Here is a 16,384-nt window from a genome sequence, read left to right on the forward strand (position 1 = left end):
TTGCACATAATTTTTGATGCTGAACCAAGTTAGAAGGAACTTTAGGTATGTACGAGACTAGGGCACATCAGTACACACCAGCAGTAATCAGTAATGCTAGCAATCATCCTTGAAAACAGAGCACCACAGGACAGTGCAGACATCACATCATGAGTATTAAAAATAATCTCTGTAAGCTCTAGGGACCAAAAAATACACAAAGAGTAATTGATCACTTTGACACAGGTAACCGTCCTCTCTCTCTCTCTCTTTTTTTTTTTTTTTTTTTTTGAGACAGAGTCTAACTCTATGACTCAGGCTAGAGTACAGTGCTGCAATGTTGGCTCACTGCAACCTCTGCCTCCTGAGTTAAAGTGATTCTCATTGTCTCAGACTCCCGAGTAGCTGAGATTACAGGTGTGTGCCACCACATTAGGCTAATTTTAGTATTTTTAGTAGAGACGGGATTTTGCGATGTTGGTCAGGCTGATCTCAAACTCCTGTCCTCAGGTGATCCATCCACCTTGGCCTCCCAAAGTACTGGGATTACAGACATGAGCCACCACACCTGGTATCTCTTTTTTTCTGTGCTAAAACAGAGATGTAAATTGGGGGTCTGGACAAAAAATCCAACATGTTTGGCTTTCACAGAATCTTCTAACAGTCTTTAACATTAGTGATAATGTGCAATTCCTAGTATCTTCTAACAATTTTTAAAATTAGTGCTAATGCAAATTGGGGTCTGGTTAACAAATCCAACATGTAGACCTGTTGCGTTTGGCTAAAAATTTTTAAAGTTAGTGCTAATGTGTAATTTAGAAGTTACCGTATAAACCCAGCTTTTCAGCTTCTCTTGAAAAATTGGAGATGCGGCACACTGGGTGTGCATCTCCAGATGAAAACAGCTGGGAAGATCTGAGTAGTAGGTGCCCCATTAGATGAGGCAAGTGCTTGCTAGATTGATAACCTTACCTTCCTATGCATGGAACCTGCCTGGCCTAGTTAAGCTTTTGAGTTTACAGCCCCTATAGCAAATGTGCAATAGTTCAATTAGCAAGTAGCTACTGAACATCCTTTGTCTATGTGCAGATTCTATTATAGCACTTCCCAGTCGAAAGCTTTTCATAGCTCTCTGCTTGCCAACACTATGAGATGCAAACTCTTCAGGTTGGAATAAAATCTCCCAACCTTTGCGTCATCCACTAATGCTGAATTATCTTCCCACACGCCCATGGATACTCACACTTCCTATCTTCTGACTGCACAAGTTGTGTTTGTGTTCATTTGTTCCCGGAATCCCCCATTCTGAATAGTTGCTGCTGACTGTCCTCGTTCCACCCTTCTTTCACATAGTTAGCTGTGGAAGTCTTACTCATCTGCAAGGACTGGGTCAAGCCTGATTCATCGAAGACCACTCTTCTCAACTTCTTTGTGAAGAAGGGCCAATTTCCTTTTCTCTCTTCCTTCCTTTTTCCTTTTCTTTTGAAAATTCCCAATCTGTCACAGACATACAAAGCACAAAGCACAAGTTGTAATTTTTTATTATTAGATTCAGCAGGCAGAATTTCTACTTTGTCAATTGCTCTAAGAGTTTCTAAATAAATACTCTCAATTTCTGAACTTATTTCGTATGGAGTAATAATAAGAGCTGGCTCTTGGGCCACATTTTGAGTATCTTTTGTCAGATACTGTCAGGTGAATTAATCTCCCTGTTACCTGAATTCACACAGAACTGTCTATACTTTCACCAAGGCAAACTGTATCAGAGCTGTTTAGGTTGCTCTGCCTGTTCCATTTTAAACTTTAGGAGGACAAGAGCTTTATCAAGTCTCTCTCCCTCATGCTGGCCCCTCTGGGCCCATTTGCCAATGAAAGGAGTTTACTCAATGTTGGATTTTCAGCACTGTTCCCAGGAGATATCAGGAGTGGGAGGATTCAGAATCATTTTGCCATAGTGGTAACCTTCAAGGAGTTTACAATAATGTTAAATAGAAGATTAATGTTAAAAGAGAAACTTCAGCACATTAAACCTTTAGAGAGTTTATTTGAGCAGATAGCAATTCATGAATTGGACAGCTCTAGACTGGAAGTGGTTCAGGGCTTCAGCAGAGGTGGTTGATGGAAAAGCTTTTACAGGGTGAGTAAGAAAGCAGAGCAAAGAAATTGCTTGATTGGATGAAGTTTGAAAAATTGTCTTTTTTGGACTATCTTGATGGGAAGTTCAAGACAATATAATCAGTGCCCAGTTGACTATGTGATTGGTTGAGCTTAAGTTTCATTTCTTTTAAATTAGCCACTTGCATGAAATGAGGCTGAGCTAGGTTTTAGTTGCCTTAGATAGGAACCCAGGGTGTTAAACCCACCTGTCTAATGGCTTCTCAATTTATTATTTCAACGTTAACCTGCATAAAGAGATAGCAGATAGTACATAATAAATAATTGCTGAAGTTTGTGATACATCTTATGAAAATGTAGGCAGAAAATAGGGTGCCCAATGAATGCTGGGCTAGGCTTAGATTTCAGTCTATAACTTGAGAGAGACCTTCCCATTGATGATGGCAGCCCTAAGTGGTTGCTTATCATGGACAATGTGCTCTGTGCTTTAGTTTGCTCCTCTTTCAATTGAGGGGTTCAATTAAGGGATCCCCTTAATTTCCATGGCCATATGACTCAGAAGTGTCAACAATGGAATAACTACTATGTATATAGTTTGTAAAAAATAGTTAGAACGCACATATTTTTTCATCTTTTTTTCCCCAACCTGCCATTAGGTGAAAATCTAACTTGGATATACTTCTTTAAAACAAAATCTCGACACAAATGATAATGTAGATCCAATTTATCAATTACTCATGTTAATTAATGTTCACTCCAGTCAGCTATATTGAAAATATTAAAATAATTCAACAAATTTCTGGGAGTTTGTGATAATGAGATTTGACTGGTTTTTCCTTTGGTATTTTCTGTGATATTTCTCCTTCATTTTATTGCCAAAGTGAGAGGGACTGTTGTAGCATAGGCCTGACGCCTGCTTTCAGGATATGTGTAGAACCAACCAACCAAGAGAGTCTTTTATTTTGTCCCTCAGTTGACCTCCTTCCAGATATGCTGAGTCCATTTCCCTGAAATGACTGAGCGGGGAGAGGTAACTGCAGCTGTGTTTGGATACCTTCTTTCTCTCCCTTGGCTCCAGCCCAGGAAAACGACTCTTTCATAGTCACACAAACCACTTCATTATCATATTTTTGAGGATGTTGGCCAGGGGAAAGGGCAGACCAGTCAGTAGGCTGGAAAGTTAGAAATGTGTGTGTTTATTTTTCCCTCCCCTCTCCACTGTGCTATTGGAACTGGTATAGAAAGGGAATAGTCATCCACAGCTGTCCCTTTTCAGGAGGGTGAAGTTCAGAGGAAGAAATGTTTGCATAGACATTTGATAATCATAATAAAAAAGACCATTAGAAGCTCATTGATTAAAGAGTCACTGCAGATTTCAACTGTAACTTAGACTTTTTTTTTTTTTTTTTTTTTTTTTTAAGACAAGGTCTCTCTCTGTTTCCTAAACTGAGTGCAGTGGCGTGATAATGGCTTATTGCAGCTTCCCAAGTAGCTGGAACCACAAGCATGTGCCTCCATGCCTGGTTAATTTTTAAATTTTTTTGTAGAGAAGGGGGTCTCCCTACATTGCCTAGGCTGGTCTTGAACTCCTGGGCTCAAATGATCCTCCTGCCTCGGCCTCGCAGAATGTTGGGATTATAGGCATGAGCCACTGCACCTCACTAGATACTTAGGTACTTTTGAAAGAGGAGTCCAAATGGGCAAATGTATTAAGGGCTTGTCATTTATGATTGGCACTAGAGCTGTATCACATAGTGTGAAAGAAAATTAAATTAATTCTCTCCCTTTGTAAATGTGCTTTATCAAATTTTAAAGTGCTATGTAAATAAGTTGGTATTGTTTTCAATGCATAAAGCTGTAGCTTAGACTCAATGAATTTTTATTTTTAACTTATGAAGTGAGATTGTAGTTCATTTTATGAAAGAGGCTAACACACTTTTGGATGTATAAATTCTGATATATCTATTGAACAAGGTATATGTTTTATTCAATGATCCTATATTGGTGACCTACTATGTGATAATTACTTGGGCCTATAATGATAGTGAATACTTTTATGATACTATGGTTTCCATGCTGTTCTTACATGGCATTAATTTATTTTACCTCTATGAATACTATCGGTTATCACCTCCTGCAGATAAGGAAACAAGGGCACAGGTGTCTTTGACTTGGTTTTAGGGATGGAATTATAGGTTTCAAAAAATAGCATGGGAGTGCAGAGGAAAATCTAGGAGGCAGTATCTGAGTTGTGAACATTAACTAGGAATTTGCTAGACCAATGCTGTGGTTTGAATGTGTCCCCCAAAGTTCATATGTTGGAGATGTAATCTCAATGCAACAGTCTTGGAAGGTGGGGCCTCACAGGAGGTAATTAGGTCATGAGGGCTCTGTCCTTATGAATGGCTTAATGTTGGTATTGCAGGAGTGGGTTAGTTATTGCCAGAGTGGGTTTGTTATAAAAGCAAGTTCTGCTGCATCGCTCTCTGGCTCTTTCTCCCCCTCTCTCACATGCACTCTGTGAGAAATAAATTTCTTTTCTTTCTTTTTCTTTTTTCTTTTTGAGATGGATCCTTGCTCTGTCGCCTAGGCTGGAGTGCAGTGGGCCGATCTCGGCTCACTGAAACCTCCACCTCCCCGGTTCAAGCAATTCTCTTGCCTCAGCTTCCCAAGTATCTGGGATTACAGGCGCTCGCAACCATGCCCGGCTAATTTTTGTATTTTAAGTAGAGACAGGATTTCACCACGTTGACCAGGCTGGTCTCAAACTCATGACCTCAGGTGATCCACCCACCTTGGTCTCCCAAAGTACTGGGATTACAGGCATGAGCCTCTGGGCCGGGCCGAATTTCTTTCATTTATAAATTACCCAGTCTGTGGTATTCCGTTACAGCAAAACAAAATGGACAAAGATAACAAAGGAGGTAGGAAAGTACATTGAAATGATTCCACTGTCACAAACATTTCTAAATGCCTTTCCAATGTATATGTTTTAAAATTACTTTCAAAATAAGTGGCACATTTTTCAGTATCCTCAATTGTGGAAAATCTTTGGATGTGAAAGTATATTTGAATGTTGGACAAAGTGCAATATCATTCACATTCAAGTTTAGTAAATGAAACCAGTCATTTTGTCAACATTGGCAAATGGCTTAAAAAATAATACTAATATTTTGCATGTGATTCATATATAAATAGGTTCTAAGGCTAATGCCAAAAAAGTCTGAAGAACATTTTCAGCTTATCTTACAACTAGAAGCCCAAATAATAGGAATATGAATTTACATATGCAAATGAAAACCAGCTTCATTTTAAAAACAGAATGTGAGCATTAGATATACTTGTGCATTGTGCTTCCAAGGATCTGTGTGTATAGCTCTATTATCATACCCTACTTCAGAGGTGGGTGTGAATTCCCCCTCCAGGCTGTGAGATGCCTCCAGGGAGCCGTCCTGAGTCCTCCAAATTGGCACAGTGTCTTTCGGGTAGGAATTTCCCAGTAAATGCTTATTTAAATGAATTCAATAAGTGCATTTTGATTTTTCCATTGATTGAAACAGTGGAACGGTGGCTAAGAGATAATTCTTTATTATAAGCACCCTTCATAGGCAAAGTGGAAATGTGCTTATTTATGCAGTCAAATAATTCAGACTCCTGTTCCCACATTGGTCTTGATTGTCTTGATTAGTGGATGGCTCCACTATTACACTAGGTTTCATGGGTTTCACCTATTTTCTGGCAGTGAATTTAAGGAGATGGTGCATTAAGATAACTTAGATGGAAAAAATAAATTGCAGCATAAAAAGCAAACTGTGATTGTATAGAATTGTGAGATAATATTTAACTTCATTTTATTTACTTATTTATTTGTTTTGCGATGGAGTCCCGCTCTATTGGCCAGGCTGGAATGCAGTGGTGGGATCTCACTGCAACCTCCGCCTCCCAGGTTCCAGTGATACTCCTGCCTCAGCCTCCCGAGTAGCTGGGATTACAGGCACCTGCCACCATTCCCAGCTAATTTTTGTATTTTTAGTGGAGATGGGGTTTCAACATGTTGGCCAGGCTGCTCTTGAACTCCTGACCTCAAGTGATCTGCCTGCCTTGGCCTCACAAAGTGCTGGGGTTACAGGCATGAGCCATCGTACCCGGCCTCAACTTGATTTTAACGTGTGGGTGAGAAATATGTGTTCTCATGTACTCAGTGTTGGTTTAAGTGTATAAATGGACTTACATGTGACGCAGGTTGGAAAGGAGCAGATAGAGCACTTCAGGCAACAAGGCACTAGATGAAGCACCATGGTACTCTAAGACCTTCTCCACTTTGTCCACATCCTACTTCCCTTTCATGATGCAGCGCTTATTCTGCCTCCTTCCTGAAATCTCTCCTGACCTCTTCATTCTAATTAACATACCCTTCTCGGGACATCCAGAGCATCTCATCTTGCCTTTCCTAAGGTACTTTTCCTAATGCCTTCTATCTGGTTTAATACCTATTTGTACATATCATCTCCCCCTCCCCACCACTATATATTATGCCCCACAAGAGCAGAGTCTGTGTATCTACATCTTTGTTTCTTTACATGGTGTCTGGCACAGCACCTTCTTCAGAGTGGGTTTTCAATACGTGATTATTGAAAAGTAAATGAGTAAGATGGCCATGACAAAGCAAAGGAGTAATAAACAACTTCTTCCTAAGAGATGGAAGATATACAATGTTTTGCTTTGTGAATACACAGCCATGCAGGTCTAGAGAGAAATGCAATGTACGTTTATTTTTGTTGTGTTTATTTGTTCTTAGTCAAGGTGTCTAATCTACTATGCTGTTTCCTTACGAACAGATGGAAACTTATCATGCATAGGAGTCTCTGAAGGAAATAATTTTTGTTTAAACTTTGCTTAGAAACTTCAAGGGAATTCAGAATAGGATTTCTTTAATGATCTGGCTGTATTATATTACCGATTGCCAAGCTGAAAAATGCTTGGCAGAACTTTTGGCTTCTGAGGTTTTGGATGTCTTCCAGGTAATCTGCCTCAGAATTTTGAAATACAAATAAATGAGTTCCAGTTCAAATTTTAAAAAAATCTGAGCTGCTAGGCCTTTGTTTACCTTCCATCTGAACATTTTGGTACAGAAATACCAACCAAGCAGAAAGAAGATAATCAGTCGACATTTCTGAGGTTATTAGTGGCCTTGGTTTAGAAGAACAAAATGAGAGTAAATGGTTTAAAACTTCATCATGTTTCTTCATAGTAACTGGCTTCTGGCTGCTGGCATTTATTTTCCAGGATGTTTTCTCCCAGTTTTTATTTGGGAGAGGAGGACGAGGGTGTTCTTTGCTGCTTTGATTCTGCCAGAGGGAAGATTCTGAATGTTCCTTTGTTAAACGTTACACACTTAGCTTTTGTTTTACTTTCTTGTCTGGTAGCCAAGTATTTTTCAAGTCACTCAACGTTCTACTGAGGCATGCTAGTCCACTGAATATGATTCTAAAGGAAACTTTAACATGACCTAAAAAGAGGGAGGACGGAGAGCTTTGGCTATTGTGAGCAGCACAGCTAATGAAGATGCAAGATAATTTGCATGCGCAATATCCCTTCAGTTATTTCTGTAAATCTCAGAGCCAGTTCCTGTCAAGTTGTGAGGGAAACATTTTTTACTAAGGAATAAAAAGATAGACCAGACCCAGTGGCTCACATCTGTAATCTTTCAGAGGCCGAGGCGGGCAGATCGTGAGGTCAGTAGTTTGAGACCAGCTTGACCAACATAGTGAAACCCCGTCTCTACTAAAAATACAAAAATTAGCCTGGCATGGTGGTGGGTGCCTGTAATCCAAGCTACTTGGGAGGCTGAGGCAGGAGAATCACTTGAACCCAGGAGGCAGAGGTTGCAGTGAGCTGAGATCGCACCATTGCACTTCAGCATGGGCAATACAGTAAGACTCTGTCTGGAAAAAAAAAAAAAAAAAAAAAGAATAAAAAGAGAAGGAAAGCCCCTACTTCCACTCCACAAACACACAAGCACCTTCCATGCACACATATATGTGTGTACATGCTCAAAAGTGACGTTGTCTTTGTAGGATTTCGTGGCTACAACACCATTGTTTATGTTCTGGGAGACTGGGGTGAGCCAGTAAGTATTCTGAAAGGGAAAGACATGGTGGGGAGGATATAACGGCTTTTCATTTTAAGAAATCCCTCTTCTCAAGCCTACTATTAGCTTGTTTCTTTGACAACTACTATGCATTTGCTATGGAAATATATCCCCAGAATAAAATTTCCATGGAAGGAAAATAATAGCATCAAATTTTTCCTCCAAAGTTTCAGATACAATGAGATTTATTTGTCCTTAACTTTGGATTAGTGGAAGAAGACCAATACCTCTCACAATACAATTCAAAGAAATGAGATTAAAACAATCGTTCTCACTTTACAACTTTGGATGATATGTTTTATTTAAAAACTTTTCATTTCTGTGGGAGGTTTTTATAGGAAAATATCTTTAGTATTTCATATGACCATTGTCATTTGAAGATGACACTGAACTTGCCTTCCCACTTGTAAGTTCTGCCTACAGACCAGCATGAAACAAGCAACTTAGCCCATCGGCTAATGCCCAACCTGGGACTAGGCTGGCAGCATAGGTGGACAGGCCACCTGAAGCCTAGAAATGACCTGACCTCTCTACTCTGATAGGTTCTGAGACAGCCACTTAGCTCTAGTTGCACTAGCATTCTTTTCGATATCTTGGAATAGAATACGCTCTGAGAAAACTGTGAAACAAACAAAAGCAATTTTTTTTTAGGAAAATTTTATTCTCCCTCGTGCCTTCTTCCCTTCACCAGCTACCTAGTTTCTTTACCTGTTCCTGGCCCTGCAAAGCCCTCATGCGTCACTGTTCTGGGTAAGAATCTTCTCTCTAGAGCATTTGAGACCCTTGCTCTTCCCTTTACCACCCCATCCCCAGACCCTAATTCCTTCCCAAGTGCAGACTTAGCATTAGATGATGATCGTATGAAAATAGGAGTAACTAACATTTGTCACATTCTTTGTTTGTGTATGCCCTTCGCTAAGCCTGGTAGCTGACCTGTCTCATTTAATTACTACAACAACCTTATAAGCTATATAGAATTTTTAATTCCAGTTTTATTTCTGAGAGACAGAGGCACAGAAGCAAGAGTCGTTCAGTTACTACACGGGAAACATGGATTTCAATCTAGGCCCTAATCTGGGTTTAGTAGCATTGTAGTTGAAGAGTATAGAGTGGCAAGTGTGAGACAACCTGAGCATTTAAAAATGACTATGAATGTATAAAACTCCACAAGTACATAATTAAACTCAGAAAAGAGAATGTCTTCCAAAACAAAACTCATTTGCCATCACTGGAGGTGATTATTACATGAACTGATTATTCTGAGAATTGAGAATTAAATATAATTAAGTATTTAATGTCTTTCTAGAAGAAACTGAATTTCAGCATAACTAAATAGTTCCACTTGATGAAGGAAAACTTTTCTTTATTGAAGAATGTGAGCTGTGAATGTAGATGCAGTGATATGGTCAGAAAGTCACCGTTTTGCAGCCCTTGATAGGATGGAAATTCAAACAAGAACCTTTGACAGATGCTGAAACCACTGAAAGAAAAGTTGACAGGGACCATCACGACAGACTTCCCTACATGATTGCCAATTGAGTGTTGGGGCGGGGGCATAACTCTGCAGTAGAGGAGTCTGGCCATCATCACCTGATGCTATGATGCTCTAGACACTGCTGTTGATGCAATGGCCAGTTACTGTGAAGATCCAAATGTGGTACAGCATAAAGTTGCAATATCATCTATGAAGCATTCTTGCTGAAAGTGAATCTACTCAAGCCTTTAGTTAAAATTTCTACTTCATAAGAAATGCAGAAACTAGAGGAAAATCTTAACCAGCACCACAAGGAAATAAACAAATCCAGAAGGCCGATCATTCTATAGACTGATCTTGATTCCTCAGCAATTAATGTCAGGGTACAAAAAGGGAGTAGGAGGGAGGTGTTTTACAATTATATAATTAGCAAATGTTATTCATGATTTTTCACAGGATACTAGTTTGAACAAACCAACTGTAAAAAAGATACTTTTGGAACAATTACAGAATTTTGAATATGGTATTAGGGAATTGCTAATATATTTTATCAGCTGTGATAATGCTGTTGTGATTATGTAAAAAAAATCCGTCTTTAGAGATGCACGCTGAAGTATTCAGGAGTAAAATACTATGATGTCTTTTTTTTTTTTTTTTTTTTTTTTGAGACAGAGTTTTGCTCTTGTTGCCCAGGCTGGAGTGCAGTGGCACGATCTCGGCTCACCACAACCTCCACCTCCCAGTTTCAAACGATTCTCCTGCCTCAACCTCCCAAATAGCTGGGATTACAGGCATGCGCCACCACGCCTGGCTAATTTTGTATTTTTAGATACAACCCTTAGAGACAGGGTTTCACCACGTTGGTCAGGCTGGTCTCTAACTCCCTACCTCAGGTGATCCGCCCACCTTGGCCTCCCAAAGTGTTGAGATTACAGGGGTAAGCCACCATGCCTGGCCAATACTATGATATCTTATTTTAAAGTATTTCAACAAAAACTGAAGCAAATATAGCAAAATGTCAATAGTTGTTAAATCTAGGTGATGACATGGAAGTAGGAATTATTGAAAATTTTACAATTAAAACATATAAAAATGGAAAAAAAAAAAAAAGAAAAAAGAGTGGATTGGTCTCAATACAGAGAGCCCTGGATTGCAGTCCCAGCTCTAACCACTGACTTTTTGTAGGGTTCGGGCAAGTCGCTTCACTCTCAGTGCCTTTGTCTGCAAAACGGTGGTAATGGCAGTGTTTGCTTCCTAGAATTGTTGTGGGATAAAATGAGTTAACACAAGTAAGGAGCTCAGAACAATGATTGGCATGTAGTAAGCTTTCAACAAATGTTTGCTATAATTGTTTCATGTAGGAGGAGTCAGATGGAATTAGGTTTAAATCCTGGCTCTGTCTTTTATTAGCTATGCTGCCTTGGGCTGTTTGCTTAACCTCACTAAAACTCAGTTTTCAGTGGAAGTAATAATACTGCTAGGGTTGTGGTGGGATTAATAACCTAGCATATATAAAGTCACTAGCATATAGTAACCACTTAATAGATAGTGGCTTTGACTATCAGTGCTGTCAGATAGCTATATTTTTTATGAGGCCTTCAACGCCCTACTCCAATGCACAGCTAAAATTGGAATGTCCTGGCACTGTAGTTGTACAGGAGAACGCTGATAGATCTGCAATGGGAGTGTGGGGAAGCCTCTTTGGTCTCCACTCGTGATGTCGAGACAAACATCGTGCCATATGGGTGATTCCTCACTCTGTTTGTTTGGCAGAGGCCTTGCTTTAAGGATGGTTGGATAGAGCACATAGGGCAGGTACAGGAGAAGATCTGGGCTTTTTCAGTGTACGGAATGTGGATAGGAACCAGAAGAAAGGAAAAGAGATGGGGAACTAGGGAGTCTGTCTCACCTTAACTTCTCTTGGAAGTTTGAAATAGTCCATGAAAGTGAAAGCATTTTTCATCGCGGTCATCAACTGCTATAGGCATTTGCAGCCTGCAAATAGATTAATTTCACCAGATGTTCTGTGAGGCTTTAGCCAGCACTACTGTTTCTCAACACATAGCCTTACCTGGAACATGTAGTGTTGCCATGTGCCCAGGGAGACAATTTAGGGACTAATGGGCCTTGCAAGGGAATGTGGCCACAGAAGATAGCATTTCTAATACTTGACTCTAGTGATTATATAGACTTTTGATGGCATCAGTGGGGCAATGTGAAAATCTATTATTTTCTTTTTCTTTTTTTAACAGTGTAAAGAGGTGTTTTCGTTTTAACTGTGTATATGTAACATTAGGCGAAATTATTTAAAATCAATAGATTTTTATTCAAGTAATTCCATGTTGCAATTTCTTCCACTGTCCATCAAGGTCACTTTAGATCCTCTAAAGAGCTGCAGTCAAAATTTATCTTCAAAAGATTTATCTTCAAGTTAGCCCTTTGGAATGAAACTGATGCTTATTTTAATGCAGTTGTCCTGTCAGGCCATAACTCTTTGATTTTGGCTTCTGTCATCTCCTTTTAATATGGATATACTGATGAAGACTTCAAAATTTACCTTTGGAAAAATCAGGAATCTTTAAGATCTAATTTCTTCAACCAATTTACTTTAGGGTCATTTTTTAGTGTAGGTGGATCTGCCTAGTTCTCAATTTGACACCTCTCTAAACCTGAGTGAGTTCAAATCATATTCATTCCTAAGCGATCACACTCAAGAATATTGCAGAATATGGAATATGCCAATACCCAAGGTAAAAAAGTAAATTACCAGGTCTTTCATACATTTAGTAACTGTCTTTTTCATACTTATAGCAACTGTCTTGTAGTTCCTTCCCACAGATCTAACAAGAGTCCTGTGAAGAAAGTAAAACCACAGAGTTAACTCTATGAGGCATTTCCAACAACGTGCAGCCTCCAGGAAAAGTCCCATCGGGATAGACCTCAAAAAATGTATCACTTCCTTTTGCACTCTGAGACTCCCTATTTTTTATCTTCTGTCTTAACAGCTATCTTTTTGTTTCTACTTTAGACACTAAGGGACTTCTGGTCTACCTCTTTTCTCATTATTAAGTTCTGCTTATAGGAAAATGTGTACGCCTAAGCATTTACATAAAATCAAAGGCCTGAACATAGATCAAAGGATATGCATGAGTAATGGAGAGTAAACAGTTAAGAACAAACAAATCTGAAAGAACTAATCTAACAGGTCTTTATGGCTCTTGAGACAGGAATGTATGCCCAAGTTCACCAACATTGTTGTTTTTGTCTCCCTGGGCACAGGGCGACACTACATGTTCCAGGTAAGGTTATGCAGTGGCATTCTGGCCAATTGGTGTGAGCTGGAGCAACACACGCCACTTGCAGAAATGACCTACGTACACTTCCTTTGTGTGGTCATCAGGTTCTCTTTTCTGCCTTTCTTTCTCATTAGCTACCTTAAAAGAAAGAACTTTAAGGGCCAATATGAGGGTGGAGCCACAAGATTGAAGGTGCCCGGGTTCATGAATGAATGTGGAACAGAGTCCCTCCATCATCCCACACTGCACTGTGACATGAGCAAGAAATAACAATTTCACTATGTCAAGCTGCTGCAACTGGGGAGTTGTTTGTTAGAGAAGTTAGACTACGTTGAATAATATATTCCTTTTGACTTTCTTTGCAGCTGCCAAGGATAGCAGAGATGTTCTTTGCTTTCTAAATTACATGTTTGTTGATATTTTTACGATCAGGGACTTTTTAAGTAAAGAAACCAAGAAGCTTGTTTACTAGGCTTCAGTCACCTCACATGGAAGTCAGTGCCTTCCTATATAAACACTAGGGTATGAACGTTTGTTACCTCATTTAATCTGAGTACTGTCTTTGTGAGGATCTTGAGGAATGAGAAAACTGAGGCTTAGAGAGGTTAAATGACTTGGACAAGTTTCCACAGCTGGTGTTTTCTTCAGATTCAGGATTCAAATGAACATTTCTTTTTTTTTACTTCAAAGACATTGATCTTTTCACCACAATGCGACTCCTTTCTAAGAAAAGAATAGTCAGGAAAGGAAGAGAATGCAGAGGGAGTATGTAAGAAATTTCTGGAGAGATAGCAAAACCTCCACCAGAGCTGACTACCAGTTATTAGTTCAGAAACTTACAAGACAATAGACCATAAAACAAAAAGGTAAAAAGGAAAGAGAATAATCATGAATCTAGGTAACAAGATTGGGTTGCTGGGATCCCGTATTCAAAACTTAGTTCAAAAATATTTAGTGTTCCTCTAATCAGTTATTTAGGTTTAATTTAAATTGTTTAACAAAAGGTTATTATTTACTCAATCTCTGAGTTTATTATACTCAAATAAATTTCTTTTATTTAACTTTGATTTAAAGTTCAGGGGTACGTGTGCAGGATATGCAGGTTTGTTACATAGGTAAACGTGTCATAGGGGTTTGTTGTATAGATTATTTCATCACCCAGGTATTAAGCCTAGTATCTATTAGTTATTTTTCCTGATCCTCTCCCTGCTCCCACCCTCCACCCTCCAGTAGGCCCCAGTGTGTGTTGTTCCCCACTGTATGTCCATGTGTTCTCATCACTCAAATAAATTTCTTTCTATTTCAAGTTCTGTATCTAAACCCTAAGGGGTTACAGGGGATATGCATTAGTCAGGGTTTTCCTGATCAACAGAACAAATCGGATGTGTGTGTGTGTGTGTGTGTGTGTGTGTGTGTGCATGTGTCTGTAGAGAGAGAGAGAGAGAGAGAGAGATTTTAAAATAAGAATTGGCTCACATGATTGTTGGTGCTGGCAGGTCTGAAATTTGCAGGGAAAGCCAGCAGGCTGGAGACACAGGGAGGAGTTGACATTGCAGTTTGAGTCTGAATGCAGTCTGGAGGCAGAATCTCATCTTCCTTAGGAGATCGCAGTCTTTTTTTTTTTCTTTCTCTTAAGGCCTTCACCTAATTGGATGAGGCCCACCCACATTATGGAGAACAATCTGCTTTATTCAAAGTCTACTGATTTAAATGTTAATCTCAGCTAAAAAATAGGTTCACAGCAACATCCAGACTGGTTTTTGATGAAATATCTGGGTATCATAGCCTAGTCAAGTTGACACATAAAAATAGCCATCCTAGGGTATTAATTACAAACATGTTCAAATCTAGGTAGACCCTAATGAATGTCTCTGGTTACTGGTTTGGTGGTACTTCTCCTGAATGGGACTACTTCACTTGATCTGTCTGGTACAGAGAAAAAGAATGGCTATTGAAACCCACAAATATATGTTTAATCAAGCATTGAAGCAAAATTCCAAATACTAAAGTCAAAGAAATTTTAAATATCATCCAGCAGGTGAGCAAAAAATGTCTTGGATCATAGAGGATTGCCTTTTCTAGCTCCACTGAATATTAACCCTCATCAGTGCCTGTTCTGCTTCCTCCCTGCCCAAGGAGACTTCTCAATGCCAATTGAACTTAAAGCTGCCATCACTTGTTTAATATTGAATTTTTCTCTGTAGGTGTTGGCCTCTGATATCCTTGTAGCTCAGTTGTAATGTATTTCAATCTTTTTTAATAATTCAAATATGTGTCTTGATGTTACATTCCATTCTAGTATTCTCTCATCTCTGGGTCTTTTCTTCCATTTCCCACTCCTCTAGCAGTAAAAGCTCTTGTGGCATTTGCATCCATGTACAACCAACAGATAATTACTTTCATGGGAAATTGTCAGGTGGCAGAGCTTTCCCTTTGCACTACTCCTAGGAATATAAAAAGCACACCACAAGCATATTACAGTAAAGCTAAAATTAAAAGTTTAACAAAAATACTACTTAATAATACATTCAGATTGATTTGGCTATGTCACATAGTGACTGCCAGTCATATCTGAAAAAACAGAAACAACAAATGACAAAATGATATAAACCTCTCAAATCATCTTGTGGATGGATCACTTTGTGGTCCAGGAGTCACAGTTCCATAGCTGTAACTGGACTTGCTTGAGCGTGTTGATCTAAGACCCCTTTGGCACCTCCGCATCAAAGTGCCTGTTCCACCCCTTCCTGCAGGCTTCATATGCCTCCAATGCTGGAAGGCACGCAGGAGCCCTCTCTGCAGTGCTCTTCCTTTTTTAGATGCCTACAACCAGCGACATGAGACCTGCACTAGGATCTGCCACAATGGCCTCTGCTGATCATCTGTGCAGCATAACAGCATTGGAGGGTAGGAAAGGGAACTTAGTTTATTTTGCAGTGGTCAAATCATCTTTTTCTCCCCTCTATTTTATTCTTGGGATGGTAGGCTATTTCCTGATCCATCTAGAAAATAGCGGACTTATAATCCTTTCTTATTCTAAAATCCAATGAATATTATCTTCCCAATGTGGGTTATAAAGTTTTTGAAATCACAAACTATGTTCCATATTTGTTGAGTATCTTCACATAGCAACATTATGTACTTTTAAATATTTGGTGGGTGTTAGGGACTCAATTTCTGTTGTCCTGAGTGATTTTCTGTCAAATTAATAATTGGGCTGCGGCTGGGTAAAGTGTATTAAAAAATGTCTGCTTACAGAATGTTAAAGACACTCAGATTTGGTTGAGAGACAGAATTTATATAAATAAGAAAATGTCTTCGAGAGAAAAAAATGTTTCTAATTCTTCTTCTTCTTTTTTTGTTTTTTGT

The 16,384-nt window shown here is 39.2% G+C and overlaps 1 long non-coding RNA gene and 1 other non-coding gene across 2 annotated transcripts in view; one reads left to right on the forward strand and one right to left on the reverse strand.

The window, feature by feature from the left end:
- The window catches only part of LOC105489986 (uncharacterized), a 312,911-nt gene that overhangs the window by 170,427 nt on the left and 126,100 nt on the right, over positions 1–16,384 (forward strand). The gene's annotated exons all lie outside the window — the stretch shown is intronic.
- Positions 12,532–12,664, reverse strand: LOC112428064 (small nucleolar RNA SNORA18). Its single transcript, XR_003019931.1, has one exon. It is a non-coding gene; the product is annotated as a small nucleolar RNA SNORA18 (small nucleolar RNA).

Source organism: Macaca nemestrina, chromosome 2 (genome assembly GCF_043159975.1).
Source record: "Macaca nemestrina isolate mMacNem1 chromosome 2, mMacNem.hap1, whole genome shotgun sequence".
NCBI classification, from domain to species: domain Eukaryota; kingdom Metazoa; phylum Chordata; class Mammalia; order Primates; family Cercopithecidae; genus Macaca; species Macaca nemestrina.